We start from the raw sequence: 26,048 nt of genomic DNA, 5'->3' as shown, positions 1-26,048 counted from the left end.
GTTCAACATATGCAAGTCTATAAACGTAATCCACCACATAAACAGAACCAAAGACAAAAACCACATGATTGTCTTAATAGATGCAGAGGAAGCCTTCAACAAATTTGAACAGCACTTTATGCTAAAAACTCTCAATAAACTAGGTATTGAAGGAACATATCTCAAAATAATAAAAGCTATTTAGGACAAACCCACAGCCATTATCATACTGAATGGGCAAAACCTGGAAACATTCCCTTTGAAATCTGGCACTAGACAAGGATGCCCTCTCTCACCATTCCTATTCAATATAGTATTGGAAGTTCTAGCCAGACCAATCAGGCAAGAAAAAGAAATACAAGGTATTCAGTTAGGAAAGGATGAAGTCAAATTATCTCTATTTGCAGACAACATGATTGTATATTTAGAAGACCCCATTGTCTTAGCCCAAAATCTCCTTAAACTGATAAGCAACTTCAGCAAAGTCTCAGGATACAAAATCAATGTGCAGATCACAAGCATTCCTATACACCAATAACAGACTTAAAGAGAGCCAAATCAAGAACCCACTGCCATTGACAATTGCTACAAAGAGAATAAAATACCTAGGAATAAAACTAACAAAGGATGTAAAGGACCTCTTCAAGGAGAACTACAAAGTACTGCTCAAGGAAATAAAAAAGGACACAAACAGATGGAAAAACATTCCATGCTCCTGGTTAGGAAGAATCAATATGGTGAAAATGGCCATACTGCCCAAAGTAATTTACAGATTCAGTGCTATCCCCATCAAGGTACCTATGACCCTCTTCACAGAAGTGGAAAAAACCATCTTAAACTCCATATGGAACCGAAACAGAGCCCACATAACCAAGACAATTCTAAGCAAAAAGAACAAAACTGGAGGCATCACACTACCTGACTTCAAATTATACTACAAGGCTACAGTAATCAAAACAGCATGGTACTGGTACCAAAACAGAGATATAGACCAATGGAACAGAACAGAGGCCTCAGAGGCAATGCCACATATCTACAACCATCTGATCTTTGACGAACCTGACAAAAACAAGCAATGGGGAAAGGATTCCCTGTTTAATAAATGGTGTTGAGAAAACTGGCTAGTCACGTGCAGAAAGCAGAAACTGGACCCCTTCCTGACACCTTAAAGTAAAATTAACTCCAGACATATTAGAGACTTAACCATAAGGCCTAACACCATAAAAATCCTAGAAGAAAATCAGGCAAAACCATTCAGGACATAGGCATAGGCAAGGACTTCATGACTAAAACACCAAAAGCATTGGCAACAAAAGCCAAAACAGAAAAATGGTATCTAAGTGAACTCCAGAGCTTCTGTACAGCAAAAAAAACAAAAAACAAAAAACAATCATTAGAGCTAACCAGCAACCAACAGAACGGGAAAAAATTTTTGCAGTTTACCCATCTGACAAAGGGCTAATATCCAGAATCTACAAAGAACTAAAACAGATTTACAAGAAAAAAAAAAAAACAGATCTATTTAAAAATGGGCAAAGGACATAAACAGACACTTTTCATAAGAAGACATATATGAGGCCAGCAAACATGAAAAAATGCTCATCATCACTGGTCATTAGAGAAATGCAAATCAAAACCACATTGAGATACCATCTCATGACAGTTAGAATGGCGATTGTTAAAAAATCTGGAGACAACAGATGCTGGAGAGGATGTGGAGAAATAGGAACACTTTTACACTTTTGGTGGGAGTGTAAATTAGTTCAACCATTGTGGAAGACAGTGTGGCAATTCCTCAAGGACCTAGAAATAGAAATTCCATTTGACCCAGCAATCCCATTGCTGGGTATATATCCAAAGGATTAGAAATCATTCTGTTATAAAGACACATGCACATGTATGTTCACTGCAGCACTGTTTACAATAGCAAAGACCTGGAACCAACCCAAATGCCCATCAATGATAAACTGAGCAAGGAAAACATGTCACACACACACCATGGAATAATATGAAGCCATAAAAAACAATGCGTTCATGTCCTTTGTAGGGACATGGATGAATCTGGAAACGATCATTCTCGGCAAACTGACAGAAGAACAGAAAATCAAACACCACACGTTCTCACTCATAGGCCGGTATTGAACAATGAGAACACATGGACACAGGGAGGGAAGTATCACACACTGGGCTTTGTTGCGGGGGAATGGGGGGGACAGAAGGGGTGGGGTAGTTGGGAAGGGATAAAATGGGGAGAAATGCCAGATATAGGTGATGAAAGGATGGAGGCAGCAAGCCGCATTGCCATGTATGTACCTATGCAATAATCCTGCATGTTCTGCACATGTACCCCAGAAACTAAAGTGCAATAAAATATATATATAAACAAACAAGTAAACAAAAATTTCTTTTACTCATTTTTTGTTTTTGCTTTACTCTTTTCTCCTGACTTTTTAGTTGCCTTCCCTTTGAAACCTTCTTTTTTTCTTTCTTCTCATTTTTTCTTCATATTTCTTCACACTTTACTCTCCCTGTCGTTTTTTTTTAACCTTTATTCCTTAATCTACAGTAATCCTTTTCCAATATTGCATCAAATTATAAAAGTTAAGATCATTTTATATCACAGAGACTTTGGAAGTGTGTTTTTCTCTAATGTAACTATTGTTTAGAAATATACTCACATAGACTGGGTGCAGTGGCTCACACCTGTAATCCCAGCACTTTGGGAGGCTGAGGCAGGTACATCACTTGAGGTCAGGAGTTTGAGACCAGCCTGAGCAACATAGTGAAACCCCATCTCTACCAAATACAAAAACATTAGTCTGTCATGGTGGCACATGCCTGTAATCCCATCTACTTGGGAGGCTGAACTCGGGAGTCAGAGGTTGCAATGAACTGAGATTACACCACTGCACTCCAGCTTGGACAACAAGAGGAAAATTCTGTCTCAAAATAAAAAAATAAATAAATAAAGAACAGTAAAAAAGAAATCCTCACCCATGTTACATGACATTCAGGGAGGCCAAACATCAGCATACTATTTGGGATCCTTTTATCCATTAAAAGAAAAAAAGAAAGATGAAAGAAAGAAAAATGAGGCTTCTTGACTGCTTTTATATTTTGAAAGCAACTTGGACTTACAGAATTAAAATAAAATGGTCTAGGACATAAGTCCATGTGGGTAGGGTAGAGGAAATGCTGCTCTCTCAGTATGTTAAGGCAAGAGATTGGTATGTACAAAACCAAGATAGAACTAATTTTTTAAAGAGATATGTGAGTTTCTCATTTAGGTCAAAAGCTATGGGGTGGGTAGATTTTCCATAAATAGATAAATAAAATTATTCTTTGGTGAGTAAAAAAAATTGTTTGATTCAGATTTTTAAATTATCTGTATTTAAGGTGTACAAAATGATGTTTCAATAGACATATACATAGTACAAATAATTACTACAGTCAAGCAAATTAACAGATCCATCACTTTCCATAGTTATCATTTTTTCTTTTAGAGGCAGAGTCTCTCTGTTGCCCAGGCTGGAATGCAGTGATGTGATTATAGCTTGCTGCCACCTCAAACTCCTAAGCTCAAGAGATCCTCTAGCCGCAGGCTGCCAAGTAATTAAGAATACAGGCACATGCCACCATGCCTGGCTAATTTTTTAATTTATTCTTTGTAGAGATGGATCTCACTTTGTTGCCCAGGCTGCTCTTGAACTCCTGGCCTTATGTTATCTTCCCATTTTAGCCTCTCAAAGTGCTGGAATTTCAAGTATGAGTCACTGTGCTCAGCCTATAGTCACCATTTTTATGTGTGGTAAGGTCTATTCTCTAACAAATTTCAGCATACAATACAATATTATAGATTTAAATACTCAAAGAGGGAGAACACCCAGAGCAGAAGGGCTCATCTTCTTTCTCTGGATCATTCATGGATAGTCACAGAGATTGCTGGAGGGGCAGGTAACTGACTCTGAGGAAGAACATGCGTTGGACACTCTGGAGAGTCAAGTTGAAGGTCACTGGGATGTGAGAGATGAGGAGACAGTGAGAAAATAAGACAAAGCAGGCAGATTTTTTGGAGACACTGAAAAAGTCTGTGAAGTGTTTATTGACCATCTCAAAAAATAATAATAATAATAAAGCTGAGATAATGTTCTCCTGGTGTTATGAGAGGGAACAAGACAGCTAGAATAAAGTTGCCATTTCATTATTGTTTACCCCATTCCCAAATACAAGTTCTTCTATTAAATCTTTTTTGTTTGATACGTTGACTATGGGTCATGTTTTTTGTTTGTTTGTTTGTTTGAGATGGAGTCTCACTCTGTTATCCAGAATGGAGTGCAATGTTGAGATCTCAGTTCATTGAAACCTCTGCCTCTGGGGTTCAAGCAATTCTTCTGTCTCAGCCTCCTGAGTAGCTGGGATTATGGGTGCCTGCCACCAGGCCATGCTATTTTTTGTTTTGTTTTGTATTTTTAGTAGAGATGAGGTTGTACCATGTTGGCCAGGCTGGTCTTGAACTCTTGACCTCGACTGATCTGCCCACTTCTGCTTCCCAAAGTGCTGAAATTAAAGACATGAGCCACTGCACCTGACAGGTTCATGTTTTTTAACTGGTACGTCATCTCCTTGTGGGGACCAATGTCAAACAAATAGACACCAAAATAAATGTAATCATACATTTTTTCAAGAAAAAACAGAAAAGAAAATAACTAAAAAAAACCCAAGAAAGGGATCTACTTTAGGTCATGGGAGGGGCAGAACACATTTTGATGCAAAATCTCTTGTAAGTTTCAATGGCTAGTCCTCAGTCAATGGCTCCTTAATCTTTCTTACTTGCTCTGACAACTTTCTCATGAACTAAACTTTTTCTCTCCCTCATTTCCTGGGTATTTTCACCTGCTTTTATCTAAAATTTAACATGTTAAAAAAATATTATCCTCTTTCCCTATATTTTAGTCCTTTTGTTACTGCCATCATAGAATATCACAGACTGGGTAGTTTATAATACAAAGAAACTTATTAACTCACAGTTCTGGAGACCGGAAGTCAAATATCAAGGTGCTGGTGTCTTGCAAGGGCCTTCTTGCACTGTCATAACATGGCAGAAGAAAAGAGGGAAAGAGGAAAGACAGCCCATGTCTCAAAACTCTCATATTAAGACATTGAATGACCCAGAAGGGTAAAGTCCTCATGGCCTAATCACCCCTTAAATGTCACACCTCTTAATATTGCTACAATGATGATTGAATTTCATCATGAGTTTTTGAGAGAACAAACATTCAAACCACAGCATCCTACAAATCTTCTTCTCTTCTTTGTTGGTCTCTCCCCCATATTTGTACCATTTCAATTTCTACATTGTCTTAGAAAGCCAAAACTTCATTGTCTTAGAAAGCCAAAAAAAATTCATTTTTTATTATTAGACAAATTTGGGTTGCTACTGTTGCTAGAAACCACAAATAAATCTGGCTTCTATCTCTTCCCAACTCAGTCCATCCTAACTCCTCAGCTAAGTAAATGCTTACACACACTCTGGCTATGATACTCCCTGTCCAAAAACCTTCAATGGCTATAACATATCAACCAAAACTCTGACATCCAACATCACCTAAATTAACTATAACTATTCTTTAAAATGTAATTCCACAAGCCCTCTATGAACTAACAATATTGGACTACTTGTAGTTTGTCATATGTGCGCTAAAGCCTTCTGCCTGTCTGATTTTTGCTTAGTCTTTTATTTCCATGGAACATAGTCCATATTTTACCTTTTCTGCTTCCTTCTCCCATTTTCTGGCATTAACTTGAATTTCATATCATCTATAAAGAAATTCCTGGTGCCTCTTTATGGTAAAGTTTCTCCGGTAAAATGTTTTGTATGTTTTCTTCTTTATACAATTTACATGGCATTTTTCATACACTATTTATGTGATTTTGACATTCTCTAGTTTCTCTTGACTTTTGGAAATCTCTTACTTATCTTTATGTTACTTAGTGCATATAGTAGGTGCTCAGAAGTGCATCAAAATCCTCAAGGATGTTTAGTAACACAAGCAGTAAAATTACAAAAGGAAGCATCCAGAAAGTAATACAGAGTGGAAATTTACCTTAGCTTGAAAAGCCTTGCATTCAAAGAGAATTCAGCATCATACTGGTGTGGCAAAATTCATAAAATGCTTTCCTCCCAGAGCAAGCTTAATGATTAAGCACTTTACACTTCAGAACTGCATCATTTCACACACTGGAACTAAACCAGACAATCAGTTAAGCAGATCTTTACTTCAACCTTGCTATACTCTCTGAGATCATTTGACAAGCTGAGAATTTCCCCAGGTCAATCTATTTGACCTATAATAATGACTGGTGAAATACAGTATGCACAGAATAGAACATAGAGCTGAATTCTATTCCCAGGGATTTTTTATTATCTCTCTTTGTCATTGAGTTCTACTTGCACAATAAAATCTGTTATTTCACCCCTCATCAAGTAATGTTTTACACACTTACATAACTATGTTTCAGGCCTCTTCACAGAGCATCCAGTAGTTAAAAATTAAATTTTTAACAGATAAATTTGTTATTTCAAAATAGAACGATAGTAATCTGCATGTACTAGTAAAAAAAAGATTGAAACAGTACTGGATGATGATGTTCGTCCTTGATAGTTTGCTGGATTTATCAGAAGACTTATAAATGTCAAAGCATTTAATCAGATTGGGTAGAAGGTAAAATTTGAGATTTTTAATTCTTCTATCATTTGAGTAAGGTGAGGTGGTGGAAATTAATCATCTTGGTTTTCTATGCCATTAGATTTCAACAAACTCAATTTCCTATGACAAGGAAGGTACAATGTAATATGTAATAATCTTTTAAACATAGCCATAACTTGGCTTTGATAAAATATTCTCTGAAAACAAGTCACACCTCAATCTTGGATTTCAATAGCAGCGTATAAAAATTCTCTTGGCAAGAAAAAAAGATTTTATATTCAGTTTAGTTAAAGGCCTTTCATTTCTCTTACTTATTAATGGTTTCTCTTCATTTAGCTTTTTATACATTTCTTGGAAGAAAAGTGAATCAAAAAGTAAATTAATGATTTTTAATAATAACAATTACACAAAAATGTATGAAGTGATTGGATGATGGTTTTCTAAGTTAATAGCATAAATATAATTCAAAAACAGAAATTGAATAGTAGGAAAAGAATTTTAAAATAAAACAGGACAGGCAACTATCTTTAATCACTTAATTTAATTTATAAAGATGGTATCTCCTCCTATAAGTATATTCATTGACTCTGTGAAGCTCAGGGAACATCTCAGCTCTGAAAATGGTGTTTTATTAATATGAAGTAAATGTAGTCATACATTTATAAAAAAGGGAAAGCTCTCTTGGCTTTCCAAGTACACCTGGAAACACTTTTTAAATGCATTTTCTCAGAGTCACATATGGACAAGAGATGCAGACATCAAAAGATGAACAGAGAAGAAAAAATGAACATAGCCCTAATGAGATCAGAATAAACTTTACTAGGTGTTAGTAACCTTTCTGTCAACTTAAGGAAAAATGTTGATTTATCCTAAACCTAAATATTTTTAACCATGAACTGACATCCTCTCACATTCATTAGCAAATAATTTGATAGTTTATTTTACATTCTCACTCACTTATTTCTTTATATTCACAGGAATTGGTATTGCAATTAAAAAACAAGTTGATTAATGGAAAATATCATATCTTATTTTGATCTTCATTGAATATAGCATTATGTTTGAAAAATAGTGATTGATCCAGTAGTTTGGAAAGCAACAGACATTGTAGTGTTACCTTACGCAGTCTACTCAATTCCTGTTGCGAAGTTTGCTGACCTTTTTCTTTCTTTTCAATCTATATCTGTATTGTTATGATAACACATGCCACCTAGCTTATGTTGAGTAAAAAGGAAATTAACCAACTAGAACAGGTCAATTACGTCTTTATCCTTTTAGGATAGAATGTCTCCAAAATGTCTTCTTCCTCAAATATACAAAATGCTAAAAAAAGACCATTGAGAATTTTATAGTTTTGAGAGTGGTAGTAGAGATTGTGTCTTAAGTCTTCTATATCCAGTCAAAAAATACTTTTGGTATAAAAGCAATAGAAATCTAGTGCTAGATATTAAAACACTGGCAAGGTTACTTTATAGGGAGTTTTCATTTTACATTGGAAATGTGAGAAATGTACAATTATGTATAAGGAGAATGTAATAAAATAAAAATAATTAATAAAACAAAAATGCTTTTGCAAATATAATCAGGATAAAAATATACAGTTACACATAATTTCAGGAACTAAAATTAATTAAATATAGAGAATATTAACATTTTAATACTGTATATTATATTAAAAATTAAAAAAATAATTAAATGAAAAATGTTTTGAAAAATGCTAAGTACCAAATTGGAGTGAGAAAAAATTGAACTAAGTTAGGACCTATTACCAAAAACCACATTGCTCAAATGGTTTAATCAGTGACTTTTACTTTTATCAGGAACTTATATATTTTCATTTCATTTAAATTAGAGTTTACAAAAAGATAACAAAAACTTTGTTTTTGGGGAGCAAGACCATCAAGACACCCTTAGTAGTCCTTTTGCTAAAAACAAAACAAAGCAAACAAAATGAAAACTTTAAAAGTGTTGAAACTCACACAAACACACATGCACACGGACATACACATTATATACGCATAGCAGAGCTACAAGGAAATACAGAACGTTTAGAGGCCAAAATAAGCTGAAAGTAGGAATCCTGGGGTATAAGTGAAGGTATCTACAGACCAGTGATGGCTTGGAGCTTGTATTTTGTTGGCTTCACCGAGTATAAATGGGCCATAGGGGTTAAAGTTTAGGGTCCATATTAGGAAAAGAGTGTTGTGAAAGATTTATGCATCAAGATAGAATCCCAAAGAGTCATATCATCTGTGCAAGGCAGAAAGAAATAAATACATCATGCGGAGGGGAAACCAAAGAAACTCACTTTCTTCAACTTTGGTACTGAATGAAGAGCAAAAATGTCTATCCTGAGAATTTATAAGTCAGTCTTCAAGTAGGTTTACAGGCTTTCAACCTAAACAACAGAGAGGAAGACTCTCTAAAAGAAAATAACATTTATTTAGGAAGAGGCATTGCAAGGGAAATATGTGTGCCATAATAAACTGTGTTCATATTCAAGAGGGTAAAGGAAGACAAAGGTTTTTAGAGGAAACATGGAGAAGATTACATAATTGTTTTGAGATAACTATCCTTGGCTACAAGGATCAATAACACGGGTGACGCCAGTCTGAAGCTGGACAGACAGTTGCTGAACAGATGTCCTTGCAGAAGTATTATTTTGTGTAAGGTTGTGATGGTCTTTGTGCAAGGCTGTGGCTTTTGCAGTCTTTTGTGATCATTCTTGTTATCAAGTATTTGTGCAGGAGACACTTCTCTTCATGACATTCCTAGGCTTGATTTGTCAGGATTTTTTTTTTTTTTTTTTTTTTTTTTTTGAGTTGGTGTTTTGCTGTTGTTGCCCAGTCTGGAGTGCAATGGCGCGATCTCGGCTCACTGCAACCTCTGCCTGCAGGGTTCAAGCGTTGTCCTGCTTCAGCACTCCCGAGTAGCTGGGATTACAGGTATGTACCACCACGCCCAACTAGATTTGTCAGGATTTTTAACCCAAGTGACTCTATATTAATTCTGACAACTTTCACAGAACTAAATTAAAATCACCTGTATTGGCCACAAATCCTTGTCATAAAGAGGAAGACTTCAGTTTCAATGTTTGAGTAAAGATAGCTTTCAAATCCCACTAATACCTCTCCCCCTTTTACCTGACATTTGGGAATCCCATTTAAAAAAACAAACATGCATGATCTTACCTTAAGGTCAGTGAGAAGTTTTAACTATGCAAGCCCCCTTCATAATGGCCCACCTTCCAACCACATTCTTATTTCCAGTCTCACTTTATTTACTCTTGCCACCAGGACCAGCCTGCATCTACTCTACTCACTCTAGAAATCCCTATGGCCTGAGTAACAAATATTTCCCTATGTTGTTGGTGGATGTGGTGTCATCAGTCTTCATGACATCCAAGTTATTACACTGAAAGTGTGTCCTTCCCATCCTCCATAGAGCGACTATAAAACATTTACTTGGAAAGCTACAGGAATACCTTGAAGATACTGCTGGTTCAGTCCCAGACTATTGCAATGAAGTGAATATTGCAATAGAAATTCACACACATATTTTTATTTCCTAGTACATTTAAATGTTATGCAAATAATTTGTACAGGAGGCAGTGAAATACTAGGCAGAAAAGGGAGGCATTCCTGGTGAAGCCTCACCCTCAAGCCTGGACCCCCATCCCAAAGTATGAGCATACATTCCTGTTTTCCCATCCAATGTTGCCTTTTCCAAAACCACCCTGGCCTGCCCAGTACCCCAACCTCCACCTATACAAATTCCAGACTCTACAGTGGCAAAGTGGCAGAGCAGTGGAACAACAGAGAAGGAGAGAAGAGAAGAAGCATCTGAACGTCCAGAGGAGAAACAGCAGCTGGACATTTGAGACAATGGTCAGAGAGGAGTTCAGCTGGGGACAGCCGACCTCCAGGGGAAGACCACCTTCCCGCTCTATCCCCTTCCCAGTGCCCCCTTCCAGCTGGGAGATACTTTTATTCAATAAAGTCTTCTGTATTCACCACCCTCCAATTTGTTCATGCAACCTCATTCCTCCTGAACGCTGACAAGGACCCAGGTGCTGTTGCAAAAGGCTGTCACACTGACCCTATGCTGAGCTGTTTAATAATTAAGCCATCTACAGATGGCAAAGCTAAAAGAGTGCACTCTATCACATGCCCTCTGGGGCTCTGGGATGCTGCTGGGGATCCACAGAGTTGTGCTCCTTCCAGTTGCCCAGAAGTAGTCTTACTGGCCTCTGCACCCACTCACCTGCATGCTCTTTCTCCCACAATGGGTTGAGAGCTGTGGGCTGAGTTAAGCCAGCCACCCCTTTATGAGTCAAGCAGTGGCAGGGGTTGAGGGTATTGACTCCAATTAAAAAAAAAGTTCTGTGGATAAAATGTTATCAAATAGCATAGCATGCTACAGGAAAATCATTTGTAAAAGAATCAACTGACGCAGCAAACTTGACCCGTTTTAATATAAGAAATTGCCACAGCCACCCAACTTCAGTCATCACCACTCTGATCAGTCACATCAAGATGAAGGTAAGACCCTCTACCAGCAAAAAGAGTATGATTTGCTAAAGGCTCAGATGATTGTTAGCATTTTTTAGCAATAAAATATTATAAACTAATGTAAGTATATTTTTAGACACAATGCTATTGCATACTTAATACTCTACAACATTGTGTAAGTGAAACAGAGTATTTCCCTTTATGAGTCACTCAGATCACAGCCCATACCAATTGAATTTAAATTTATGGGGATTAAAACCAGGCCCTCGTATTTTTTGAAGATTCCTAGGTTATTTTAAAGGGCAGCAGAGTAGGAGGGTAGGGTAACACTGATGTACAGATTAAAAGAGACTTAAGAGACCTATCAAACAATGTTTCAGTGTGTGCACTTTTATCAGATCCCTTTCAAACATCGAATATAAGAAATAACAAATATTAAACTATTTGTGAAATTTAGACTCTGACTGGATATTTGATAGTACAAATAAATTATTTTAGATGAAATCATGATATTCAATCTTTAAATAGTATTTAGTTTTTAAAGACCTATACTGAACTGCTTATGTGTAAAATGATGTATGTCATGATCTTGGGATGGGGATAGATGGAAATAGATGTATAAAGGAAACACTGTGCCGTAAGGTGGTCGTTACTGAAGCTCTGTTACAGGGGTAGGGGAGGCCAGGAACACAGTTTTTCAGATTTTATTCTGCTTACAAACTAACAAATTAGCTTGCCACAGTTTCATGAATGCTGACAAAAGATGACAAAATTTCATGATCAGAGACAAGACTTTATAATTCACAGAATTGTACCAGGGTATCAGTGCTAGTTCCCTGAGCCACAATTTCCACAGGGCAACATGAAAAGGTCTGGGTTACACCAATGAAATCGATTGTGTTACAGAAGAAGAATCTTGAGCTTAGGGAACTGAATCTTTTATAATGAACTGTATGCTTACCTTACCTTTGCCTGAGAGGGAGATATTTTTATTAAAGTAAACAGTAAACACACTTTCTCTTTGCTCCAGAGGGAGACATTATCTCTAGCTTCCAAAGCTGTTTACTAGAGGAACAACTTTTAAAAGACGCTCCAGAACAAAGACCTCTTTGGTGCCTCTAAGACTGTCAGAAACACAAAAGACCCATGAAGAATCGGATCCCAGTAGGTGAGTTCATTTTACTAATCTATCATTGTATAGTTTGGAATTACTATAATAAAAAACAGCAAATATATCAGTAATCACAACTAATATAAAAAGACTAATCTCTCCAATTCAAAAAGCAATAATTACCGGAATCGATTAGAAAACAATTCTAGTTATGTACAATTTACAAAAGTCATAAAATACAAAATAAAGGGACACAAAAGCTTTTGCAATAAAATTCTAGCATAACATATACTAGGTAAATATTTACTGATAGAAAGCTGGTATTGCTATATCAGATATAATAGACTAAATATAAAAATTCTTACCAGAAATAAGGTTAAAAGTTTAGTTCAGCAATAAAATAATAATGTTTCTCAGTTTATGTTCTCAGAAACACACTTAAATTACATAAAGCAAATATTGACAGAGTTAAAGTAGAAACTAATAAATTAATTATCATGGTTAGAGATTATTAACACATCTATTTAGTAATTGAGACATCTGACAGGCAAAAAATCTGTAAACATCTGTAAGATTTGATTAAGACACTAGCAAGTTTAATTTAATGGCCATTTATCTAATAGTTAATCAATGAAAGAAATGTATGAAGCATTTATTCTACTGCCAGATACAAAGTTATAAGGCCAGCTCCAACAAATTTCAAATTATTTTCTCTCAAGCAAGTCACATTCCCTGACTATATTTTGACTGTTAGAAATAAAGAGCAGAAAGAACACTAAAAAAAAAAAAAAAAAAGGGAAAAGCTTTATAGATTTTAAAGCACAACTAAACTCATAGGACAGAAAAAGGAAAACTCATATGGACATTCGATTTTATTCAGGAATGAGTGATAATAAAATTATTGCATATTAAATCTCAGGTAATATAACTAAAGCAAAATATTGAAAAAAGTATTGGCTTGAATCTATAACTTTAGAAAAAAGAACAGACTAAATACTAATGTACCTTGTTGCCAAGCCCAAAGTATTTCCTACTTTGAGAACAAAATGTATTAGCTTAAATGGATAACGTATGTGAGTTATAGGACTTCTTCTGACTTCAAGTGATTCACCCATCTCAGCCTCTCAAAGTGCTGGGATTACAGGCGTGAGCCACCGGGCCCAGCCGAGATCATTTTCTAAGTTGCTGTTATAGTACTGAGGTTCCTTTTTGCTGACAGACCGTAGCTGGAAGGTTCTCTCAGCAGCCCAAACTGCCCTCTGGTACTAGACATGTGCCTCTCGTACCACATGAAAGCTTCCTTCTTCAAAGACGTTAGGAGGCTATCTCTCCAGTTGGCTAAAGTGCCGGCTTATAAAACCAAATGTAAGTATCCAGTCATATTCCACTCAAAACTAAAAACAAAACAAAACAAAACAAAAAAAAAACAAAAAAAAAAGCTTATTTTTATACACAGTCAGTAGGGAGGTAAATTGATGCAACATTTCTGAAGAAAAACGAGGTAATCAATATCAACATTTATTTTGATCTATAAATTCAACACCTTGGAATTGATTGGGCATCATCTAATTATTGTTCTATAGAAAACTGGAAGCAAATTTTTTGTTTAATTAAATATTATGCTAAATTCATAAAATGCTATATAATTTATTCACTTCAAATGAATATTTTATTTTAAAATTTATTAATTTAAAATTAAAATGGTGTTGTAGATTTATCTTTTATCTGCAATTCTCGACATCTAAAATATGCTTAACATGCAAAATTACATAGGTGTATTTGGCTATCTAAAACACTTTTATTTTCAAAGAAAAAAATAAGAAAATAATAAAATAAATAAACATCCCTGATAAAAGTTTAAGTAATCTGTTCAAAATTAATGACAGCTAATGGCAGATTTTTTTCGTATTATACATTTTTTCTCTTTTTTTTTGATTTCTATTATTATAAATGTGTTGTTTGTGCACTGAAAAAGATGTTTCAATGTCAGTCTCAAATCATTTTCAACTGGGCATTAAGCTCTTAAAATATTTTTATAAAATAAAGTGTAAAAATACTCAAAATCACTCAAACATAAAAATGTCAAGTATCTAGGATGATTCCTGTCTCTGACACAATGGCCTCAAGGTCTAAGTAAAAATAACCGGTTTACCTGAACAGAGCTCACCAGACTGAAAAATCAATCCACTTGCATCAAAGTCCACAGAATGTCCTAGTCTGATAATCCGCAAGTCTGTTGACTTTTCAAACCTCTTCTCCTACTCTTTTTGGCTTCTGTAGACTGGTCATCTAATACAGGCTAAAGGGACTATGGTGAAGAAAGCAAGCACAGGGAGGACAAAAAAAGTCTTAAGTCATCGAATGTTAATCTAAAAAGTTGGACTACACACCTCACAAGAAATGAGGTGCAGCTTATTTGTTGCAACATGCACAATATTTATTCCAATAGTCCACAAATTTTATTATGCCCCAGAATCATGTGGAAGGCACTGTGACACACAAATTGCTGAGACCCACCCCAGAGTTCTAATTCAAATTTTGTATAAGTTCGTAGGCATAGTTAGTCCAGGAGAACATTTTACAAATCACTGCTGTAGTTCCACCCTTGGTTGACTACTGTCTTAAAAGTTATAGCTATGGAAAGGATATAGATGTAGATGATCAAGATAGAGATAGAGATATACTAGGTAGATACACTAAACTAGATATAGAGATATAGCTCACTCATATTCCCCACCAAAATATAATCTTCACAAGTCAATAAGTAAAACGTAAGAGGAAATATATCCATGAAATAGTTCAGATGAAAGAAAAGGCATTCAAGAAGATAAAATATTCTGCACAGCAAAAGAAACTATCAATAAAGGACATGAACAGACACTTTTCAAAAGAAGACATTTATGCAGCCAACAAACATACGAAAAAAAGCTCATCATCACTGGTCATTAGAGAAATGCAAATCAAAACCACATTGAGATACCACCTCACACCAGTTAGACTAGTGATCATTAAAAAAATCAGGAGACAGGTGCTGGAAAGGATGTGTTTTTACACTGTTGGTAGGAGTGTAAATTAGTTCAACCACTGTGGAAGACAGTATAGCAATTCCTCAAGGATCTAGAACCAGAAATACCATTTGACTCAGCAATCCCATTACTGGGTATATATCCAAAGGATTATAAATCATTCCATTATAAAGACACATGCACATGTATGTTTATTGTGGCACTGTTCATAATAGCAAAGACTTGGAACCAACCCAAATGACCATCAATGATAGACTGGATAAAGAAAATGTGGCACATATACACCATGGAATACTATACAGCCATAAAAAAGGATGAGTTCATGTTCTTTGCAGGGACATGGATGAAACTGAAAACCATCATTCTCAGCAAACTGACACAAGATCAGAAAACCAAGCATGTATGTTCTCACTCATAAGTGGGTGTTGAACAATGAGAACACATGGACACAGGGAGAGGAACATCACACACCAGGGCCTGGAGAGTCGGGGGCTAGGGGAGGAATAGCAGGGGGTGGGGGAATTGGGGACAGATAGCATTAGGAGAAATACCTAATGTAGATGATGGGGCGATGGATGCAGCAAACCACCACCATAGCACGTGTATACCTATGTAACAAACCTGCAAGATCTGCACAAGTACCCCAGAACTTAAAGTATAGCAAATAAATTTTTAAAAAGAAGATAAAATACAATGGCATTGTACAAAGTGCCCATGGATTGGTGTATCAAGGATGGTGAGTAAGGGCTAACTTTTTAAGGAGATTACATTTAAATTGAGAACAGAAAAGAAACTAATTTCTCATTAACAATATGGAGAGAAAGCGTTTCAATCAGGAGAAATAGAAAGTTCAAGACCCTGGAATTGTACTAGATTGGAGAAGTAATAGGTTAGAAAGAAGCTTGAATCTTATGCTTTGTAATGGGAATAGAACAGGAATCTTGTTTTGTCTGTCTCCCTAATCCCAACGCCTCGACTAATGTTTGATAGATAGGAAGTGCTCATATGTATTTGTTTAAGAAATAAATATATGAATTATTAAACGAATGAGCAAGTTCTTGGGGAGAAATGTGGGTATGGATTTCAGTGGATGGGAACATCCTTCTTGCAAACAGAGATACTACTATTTTTATAACTTTAATATTACAAATGATAAAATAAATTGTCAACCTTTATTTTCAGATTATACTTAGAAGTATCAAGCAAAGGACAACTTGCTATTATAACTAAAATTGCAATACAAGAAATAAAATATTAACATCGTTTTGTCTTTGAACACTCTAGAGTAACTGTGAACCACAAGAATATAGCAGAGATAAAGATATTTAGAAAATATTGACAGGCAAGCATTGCCTTCAAATGCTTGAGATTGTACTACAGTGCTAAGACAAAACCTTGGGTAATTGTTAACAGCCTTAGCCTTGAGCAAGCTGGGAAGTGTGGATAAGCAATGTTTCATATAAACTGAGACTATTTTTGTCTTATCTGTGAGTGACGATAAACATTGGTGCATCTCCTTCTTACATTTTCATTATTATTAAGAAGCAATACATAGTTCAATACATTTTATTCACTAGATATTGAGAAGAATAATTTTTTTTGTTGCTGTTTTTGTTTTTTTGAGAAAGAGTCTCACTCTGTCATCCAGGCTGGAGTGCAGTGGTGTGATCTTGGCTGACTGCAACCTCTGCCTCCCAGGTTCAAGCGATTCTCCTGCCTCAGCCTCCCGAGTAGCTGAGATTACAGGCACGCACCACCATGCTCAGCTAATATTTGTATTTTTAGTGGAGACGGGGTTTCACCATGTTGGGCAGGCTGGTCTCAAACTCCTGACCTCAGGTGATCTGCCCGCCTTGGCCTCCCAAAGCGCTGAAATTATAGGCCTGAGCTACCTCAGTGAGCCGAGATCGCACCACTACACTCCAACCTGAGTTACAAAAAAAAAAAAAAAGAAAGAAAATCTCTTCCTTAGGTAGGTATTATTCATGATATCATTCACTACTATTTGCTATATTTTTTCTTTACTTTTTATTATAAAAATATCACATGAAAAAAGATGCAAAAAGTCAAATATAAAAATTGATATAATGGAAAGTGAAAATGAAAACTTAAAAGCTTTTCTTTCTTCTGTCTCACCACAACTTGGCATATAAAATTATTGATATTTCTCTATAATGCTTAAATTATATGTATAAAAATGAGGATATTATTAAGTATATGTCTTCTATGACCCACATTTTAAAAATCTGAAAAAAGTCTATTAAAGAATAATTTTTAATAAAGCTGACTCTCATATAGATATAATAGTAACATATGTTAGAGAGCTTATATAACTCATTATTGATGAGAAAACTGTGAATATTTGTTAACCCATTCAAAGAAGAATTCCAAATATACAAATATTCATAGATCAGGAATATGGAAGTGAATGTGCAAAATGGAGGCAAAGTGGCTTCCACATTGGGAGGAGGAATTAAACTGAACTTTTACAGCACAGAATTAGTATACCTGTACATGGGATTTTGCATTGTTACCAATCTCTATAATTTAGAGCTCTATAACTAGCTCAAAAGCAATATAAAGCCAGAATTGGATGACCAATTCTATGTGTGCTCTAGACAATGCTTCATTTTCCACTGATGCAGAAATTTCTCCCTACAAAACAAATGGAAATTTTATATTTTTATTACACATATCAGCTAAATCTCATTCAGCCAACTTATGAAAGGTTATGCATAGTAAAATTAGAAATGTTCCTTTATGGTTTGTAACTTTATATATACATTTTACATACACACTTACATGTGCACACATACATTCTTTCCAGGATATAACATGTAGAGCATTCCTTTTGCTATCCCACATTCATTAGAGTAGATATTATCTATTCAAACACTCTTTGTGATGTACATTATTGCTTCTGTTGTTACAAAAATGTATGCACTACCATAATTCTTATAATATTCAGTATTATTCTACCTGATGCTGTCATTTCTCGAGGTCAGATTTCTCCAAAATTTTTGAATCAATAATCATGAGCTTTACCCTAGCAACTATAATTGAACTAGCTTTCCTTGAGATGACTTAAACTCTATCAAACATATATGAAGCAATCTATCCATATCATGACCCTTGCTGTTTATCAACATTTTATTTTTTTCAATCTAAGTAGAATTCTTAGAAGTTCTAGAACATGAGTGACTTTGTGGATTTCTATCCAGGAGCATCATAGGACTTCTTTCCATCTGTTGTTGTAGGTCCTTAAATAAGATGTTTTATTTAATCTATTTAAATGTTTTATTTTCTTTAAATGGATTCTATACTTTAAAATTTACTCCCTCTTTCTCTCTCTGTATATTTATTTCAGTATATGGCATATGAAAACACAGTTAAAATAATCTCATATCCACTCGCCTTATGAGATTATCTCAATTTTAATAGTTCTTTATTTGATCTCTTTTTGGATGACATTATGACACTTAAAGATAGTATAAACATGTCCTGGAATTGCTAGAGGAAAGGGGTCCCAATCCAGACCCCAAGAGAGGGTTCTCAGATCTCATGCAAGAAATAATTCAGGGTGAATCTAGAATAAAGTGAAAGCAAGTTTTTTAGGAAAGTAAAGGAATAAAAGAATGGCTACTCCATAGACAGAGCAGCCCTGAGGGCTGCAGATTGCCCATATTTTTATGGTTATTTCTCTATTATATGCTAAACAAAGGGTGGATTATTTATGCCTCCCCTTTCTAGACCATATAGGGTAACTTCCTGTTGTTGCTATGGCATTTGTAAATTGTCACAACACTGGTGGGAGTGTCGCAGTGAGTATGACCAGAGGTTACTTGTCACCATCTTGATTTTAATGGGATTTTGCAGACTTCTTTACTGCAACCTGTTTTATCAGCAAGGTCTTTATGACCTGTATCTTGTGCTGACCTCCCATCTCATTCTATAATGCCTTAACCATCTGGGAATGCAGCCCAGAGGTCTCAGCCTTGTTTTACCTAGCCCCTATTAAAGATGGAGTTGTTTGGTTCACATGCTTCTAACAGAATTAAACACCGTAAGCTGATGTCCTACAACATAGAACCTAGGATTCTAAGATCCTGGATCTAGAAGTCATCTTCCCAACAAGCAACATCATTTTCTTCCATGCCTGAATATTCTAAACTTAGGATTGGTGTGGAATTATGCAAGACCTGGGATAACAGAGGCTTCCCGGATTGCTGATAACTGAAATCTTATCTGAAAGTCTTCCAGTTAAAATTTTTAATTAGGAGGTCATTAGGCTGAGATTCCTCTAGCACTTTGGATTCCTACAAACAAACTGAAGCCTGGGTGTGAAGACATAAGCTTAACCAATCAGAAACTGCTAATTAACCTTAAAGTAGGAACTTTCAATTGGATCATACTCAACTGAGGCAAAGGCCTACCTCTAGCTAACGAAGTAATTACTTCACTTCTGTATCCAGCCTATGCAAGTCCTCTGCTCACACTGCTGAAATGGAGCATTCTGAATCTCTTTTGGTTTTAAATGCTGCCTGCATCATGAATCATTTAATGCTCAAATAAACTGTTAGATTTATCTTGTCTGAAGTTTTTCTTTTAATACTTCTTACTGTCCTTTGTAGGTTTTATGCCTGTATAAAAAGTAAATTGTATAAAAGAAAAAAAGTGGGAAATGAAGTGAATGTGACCACACACACACAAAGTCTCACCTGTCTTAAATGACATTATTGCTCCTAAATAGAAAAATTAACCTTCATCCAAAGTCTCCTTCTGCTTACTTACTGATTCTACTGCCTAAATATAGCCCAGCCTCACTATTCCCAGAATCTGCAGGAGTTGCCTTCTGCCACATCTAACTTTGAAATGATAATCCTTTGACAACCCTTCTGTTACTTGTTTAGACTTTACATCCTGATGCACACAAATTCGCAGCCATCCAGGTGGAATCAAAATGTGAAAGGGATTCATCACTTTGAAGAAACTAGGCACATTATTTCGCATTTTCTTTCTATCTCTAATTTCTCCTCTGGGGATATAGCAATATATAAACTGGACAAACAATAAATAAGCAAATGAAATCAGCATCTCAGATAAGAGGAGTTTAAACTAAAAGACAAAAGAAGTTCAAACCGAAATAACCTAATTAGTTTCATTAGCATTTCAATAGAATCTGGATCCCTCTGAAGTGGGTGGGATGAAATTCCACCAAATATCATTGGAAATGAGCACTTTGGTACTCTTGACAAGCTAGAAAAGAAGGTACTCATTTTACTTAATTTGTTTTTTAGTTTCGCTCATTTAAAGGAACTAACAGCTCCATTGCTCTTGGCAGAATACAACTGTGATTGCAGCTTTTCTATTCAGTGCACTGGAAATATCAGTGAATTTCTCCAACTGAGACTGAGACATTGGCAGTAATTTCCAGATAGTATGTGCCTGTACTTATTATTTTTCTCCTCCACCTGTTGACAGTTCGATTTTCATAAACTTTAAAAAAATATAATAATCTAAATCACTGTCACAAAAGAATATAGAAACAGATAAATACATTAATTCAGTAGCCCCAGAGTGATGATTGCATTAATCACACTAATGAGTGCTTAGTGTGGTTAATTTCAAAAGCAACAGGATTTAAGCATATATATATTTTCAAAGCTACATAATTTTGAGCACGATGGTGTTTGAGCATGAAAATAACATATTATGTACTCCTTATGTCATACTTAGTTTCTTTTCCTTAAAATCTATTCTGTTCATTTAGGTAGCTGATAATTGAAAATTAATTAATTAAGTTTTTACATGGATAAGGTTAAGAATTAAATTTTATTTGTCCTATGTCATAAAACCCTGAATGCTATAAATTCTGTTAATATAGGACATGTTTTCATAATCCAGAGTTGATCATCTCTTTGTAGAAATTACAAAATTTTTAAAATTTTTTACAAAATGCAAAGTAAATGGATTTATTTTTACCAGAACTATTGAACATTTGTTTCTCTTAAGGGTTGGGGGAATAAAAAAAAACATTAAAATGGAGTAGTAGAATAATAGAGAGGCAGCATATATATGACATATGTGCAATATTGTCTCTTAACTCTGAGCCACTTGAATGAGGAAGAAGGATAATGAAAGATAAAAAAGAAGAATCAATGATAACATAGTATTATCATAGTACTAATGTAACATAATATAAACTTTTACTGAAAAATTTATCTCATTTTTAAATATTCTATTTATCATTGGTGGAGAGTATGTAAAAATATTTATGTCTATGTATAAAAACTGAAAAATAAAAAGAAAAATCAAGAAAAACTTGATGCATGAGAGAATATGGGTTATAAGTGAATTAAAGACTTGAATTTATTGTTTATCAATAAAAGTAATATTTCAGACCTGATAAAGCTCATGACATTGTAAACCCTGAAAATCTGAGACAGATCTCAGTTAATTTAGAAACTGAGGTTCCTAAAATTTTTTTTTGCCATGATTGGTTTTTTTCGCCATAGTTGAGGATGCATGCCCCTGACACAGCCTCAGCAAGTCCTGAGGACGTGTGTCCAAGGTGTTCTGAGCACAATTTAATTTTGTACATTTTAGGGAGATATGAGACATTAATCAACATGTGTAAGATAAACATTGGTTTGGTCTGGAAAGGTGGGACAACTCAAAGCTGGGAAGGTATTTCCAGGTCAAAGGTAGATAAGAGACAAACGGTTGCATTCTTTTGAGTTTCTGATCTCCTCTTTAAAGGAGGCGAACAGATAGGTATTTATTTCAGTGAGCAGAGAGGTGACTTTGAGTAGAATGGGAGGGAGGTAAGTTTGCCCCTAAGCAGTCCCAGCTTGACTTTTCCCTTTAACTTAGTGCTTTGGGGGCCCCAAGATTTATTTTCCTTTCACACCATCCTCCCTAAGGAATGGATATTGGCAATGATATTATGTAAACTCAATAATTATTTTATACATTTCTACTGCACAATTATGATATAAACAGGTATCAAAAGTTTTATAGGCAAAAGAGGTAGAGAAAAAAAGAATTTTAGATGTGTGTCAGTAAATTAATTTGAATATTATGCTATGTTTCTGTATTGTGTAAAACTTGAAGCATTTGTCAACCTCTTAACATATAATTCATTATGCATTTTTCTTAAATAAATTATAATTTTCACACATAATTTTGTGTTTATGACTTTATGTTCTTTCAACAATATAATCCCCATTTTGTATAAGTTATAGTTCCCAGAAAACATCCCTTTCTAAATAACAAATATAATTAGCAGTCATAAAGTCTTTGCAAAGCCTTTCCTTGCTACTTCCCAAAGTTGATATGAATGATGCTAATAAGTAGGTAAACTCTTTTGCAGTTCAGATAGTTTCTATCTTTTGAGAATTTAAATGAGTTGACTCTTAATAGATCATTAAAAATAGTTTGGTGATCTATTGCTGTGTTACGTTTTGACAAAAACCTACAAAGGAATTTTTTTAAATGGAGCACACACTTCTATATCAAAATATCTTCTGTAATCATCTAATTATTTAGGTAAACAAGATTTCTCAGTGCTTACATCTATTTAAAAAATAGCTGTTGATCCCTCTCATGCTGGCAATAAGTTAAATTCAGCCATTAATACAAAAATCAGTCGGAAAAAAGCCACTGAAATGTCATTAAGACATAAATTCTACTGCTTTTGTTTGACCATCAAAATTTAAAATACACTTATACACACTATCATTTGTATAACAATAGTTATAACTCAATGCAGTGAATATTTAACACAATTTTAATCATTGAGATCACAAGAAAAACTAATTTTCATACATGTGTACTCTTACATTACACACGTAGACATATATAATGTTAGAAATAGCCAATAAATAATTTCAATCATAAATATTACAGTTAATAGCAATGACATTCTATAGACAGCAGAAAAAAGAAATAGCAGTTTAAGGGGAAACAAACAGTATTTTAAAATGGCTCACATTTGAAGACCTAATTCGTTTGTATTTAAATAGATTACATTGGATATAAAAGCATTATGGTATTTAGATTTCATTAGCTATATTTAAAAAATTAAAGAGCCAGTTTTATTTTTAAATGTCAACAGTCACATCATGGTGGAGACTATCTCTTTTGCAGATACTTAAAATTATAATAACATTTTAGTTTTCTACTTTAAAATATTTGTGGGGAATATATAGTTTTTCTAAATTATTTTTATATTCAAAGGGAAAACCTTTGAACACTATTCTATGGAATCTATACTGTGGTTGCTAAATACAAAACAAAACAAAACAAAAATGAATAACTTAAAAAACAACAAATGTTTATTTTTTCACTATGATTCTGTCTCTGTTGGTATGGCAGGAGTGATTAGTGAACTGGAGAAACCAAAAGTGGGTTTAATTGCTCATGTGCCCACTTGTGATTCAAGCTACTTGTATTTGTGATACTTAATTCAAATAATGTAAATACATATGTATTTACCTGGAAAATTATCTGCAACATATCGCTTAGTTGTAAACACAAGATTTTGAAAGTAATTACATGTTAAAATGGGACTTACCCTGTCTTAGTTTCTACTGACACATCAGTTAAATTGTATTCATGCACTAAAATGGGAAGGTGAAAATCCCCCACACCAATACACAGAATCTACAAATAAAGCAATTAAGAAATTGCTCAGAATCTGTGTTGGTAAATGTGTTTAGAGTGTGCAAAAAAAGGTTGAATTTTTTAGAGCTCCTATTGACAGGCTGCTATTGAAGTGACATCTTTCAAAAGACAGGGGCTAGAGAGGAGCTATCCTTTAATCCACAGCCCATTGTATGGGAGCCTTTGAGCTGACCACTCTAAGAGCTTTAAATGTATTATCTGTGGTGTGGGACAGTGTGGACTCCTCCAGGACCATCAAAAGTGACAATTCTGCCTAAGTTATTAAGTGAAGAAGTTGGGAGAGGACCGTCACCTTGAGAGTGACCTATGTAATTTTTCAGAGATTTGATGACCAAAAAATGCATGAATGTTTTTTGCAGATTAGAGTTGGGCCACACTGGAGACAGAGAAACAATCCAATGCTCTTTTCAGTCCTTCCTAGAAGGGTGAGAAGACCCCAATAAACATATTCTAAGTAGGATGGATCATTGGTGAGCCCAGAGGCTGAGAAACCAGCAGAAAAATAGAAGGCATCATCCACATCAAGTTGGTTGTAGCCAGGAGATCTGAAGCAGTGAAAACCCACAAAGAGCCTTCCAAAGTATCCTGTATCAGGCAGAACGCTGAATCTATACTGTGGTTACTAAATAGAAAACAAAACAAAACAAAAATCTGAATAACTTAAAAAACAACAAATGTTTATTTTTTCACTATGATTCTGTCTGTGTTGGTATGGCAGGAGTGATTAGTGAACTGGAGAAACCAAAAGTGGGTTTAATTGCTCATGTGCCCACTTGTGATTCAAGCTACGTGTATTTCCACCAAAGAATGTTTCAGGTCAGAAGAGAGTCCTAGAATGCCTCACACAGACAACGAGCTTCTCAGGCTGAGAGATAATAGTAGGTCTTCTGCCCACAATCCATTAACCATAACTAATACGTAAGATAATATAAGAAGGCTATAAAAAAATCTCAGTAGCATATCTCAAAAGAGAAACAGTCATCTTCAACCACATCATAGCCAAGAAGTCAGAGCCACTTAGATTCTCTCTTTTCCTTTCTTCAGCCATGAGTATTCTGAAAAAGCAGTTCACAATTGGGAGAACAGTAGGTTAGGGAGAAATAGCAGGAGTCAATGTCTTCTCTGGAAGTAGGCAGTCACCAGCTGTAAACCTTTTAGCTTGAGGAGAGAGTGGGAAAATTTTACCTCCCTCCCTCTCTTCCTTTTCCTTCCTTCCTTCCTTCCTTCCTTTCCTTCCTTTCTTCCCTTCCTCCTTCCCTTTCCCTTTCCCTTTCCTTTTCCAACAGAGTCTCATTCTGTTGCCCAGGCTGGAATGCAGTGGCATGATCTCAGCTCACTGCAACCTCCTGGGCTCAAGTGATTCTCCTGCCTCAGCCTCCCAAGTAGCTGGGATTACAGGCGGGTACCACCATGGCTGGCTAATTTGTTTTTGTATTTTTGGTAAAGATGGGGTTTCAGCCTGCTGGCAAGGCTTGTCTCAAACTCCTGACCAATGGAATATCTGAGTGTTAGTTAATATTGTTCTACACATTTAATTTATAAATTGAAAGTTTTAGTTTATTTTTAATAAAGTGATATGATAATCTGTTACCAAGAAGTAAACATTAAAGTCATAAGATGTTTCTAATCTACAAATGGTAAATACCATCAGTCATTACATATATTTTAAAGATAAGGTAAGAGACAAAAACAGTTAAATGTAATAGTTAGAAGAGCAGTGAATACAATATGACAAAATATATTCACATTTCTGAATGTATATGCAAATGTTTAAATGGCAGAGAAAACATCAAATGGATGAGTGATGACCAACCAGGGGAACACAGGGCTCTTAGAACTTCCACTTGATCTTGTTACACAGCACTGTTTTACATACACAATGTGTCATAAAATAAATATTATGTAATTACCAGGATCTATTTAACGATATTTGAGTAAGGAGGTCTCAAAAGTTGAAGTGTCACATTTTTGGAGTTTTCTTCAGTGTACTTTCACAGGCAACAATCCTCCACTCATATTTCATTGTGAC

The 26,048-nt window shown here is 35.1% G+C and overlaps 2 long non-coding RNA genes across 4 annotated transcripts in view; one reads left to right on the top strand and one right to left on the bottom strand.

Moving 5' to 3' along the window:
• The window catches only part of LOC135276944 (uncharacterized), a 60,778-nt gene extending 54,662 nt beyond the window's left edge, over positions 1-6,116 (bottom strand). The window contains exons 1-2 of the long non-coding RNA XR_010344502.1: positions 6,084-6,116; positions 5,005-5,064 (exon numbers count right to left, since the gene is read on the bottom strand). This is a non-coding gene — a long non-coding RNA (uncharacterized LOC135276944). The remainder of the gene's footprint in view (positions 1-5,004; positions 5,065-6,083) is intronic.
• A 4,758-nt stretch (positions 6,117-10,874) lies between these two features.
• LOC135276943 (uncharacterized) overlaps positions 10,875-26,048 on the top strand; it is a 58,280-nt gene continuing 43,106 nt past the window's right edge. For 2 of the 3 annotated variants that reach the window (XR_010344501.1, XR_010344500.1), the window contains exons 1-2: positions 10,875-11,227; positions 12,228-12,365. This is a non-coding gene — a long non-coding RNA (uncharacterized LOC135276943). Of the gene's footprint in view, positions 11,228-12,227; positions 12,366-20,631; positions 22,518-26,048 lie in introns of those variants that run through there. The other variant, XR_010344499.1, reaches the window with a different exon arrangement.

The sequence above is a fragment of the Aotus nancymaae genome, unplaced genomic scaffold, assembly GCF_030222135.1.
Source record: "Aotus nancymaae isolate 86718 unplaced genomic scaffold, 86718_ANA_hifiasm-v0.15.2.pri h1tg000029l, whole genome shotgun sequence".
Lineage (NCBI taxonomy): Eukaryota > Metazoa > Chordata > Mammalia > Primates > Aotidae > Aotus > Aotus nancymaae.
Note: the sequence above shows the minus strand (reverse complement) of the source record. Positions and strands in the feature narration are given on the sequence as shown.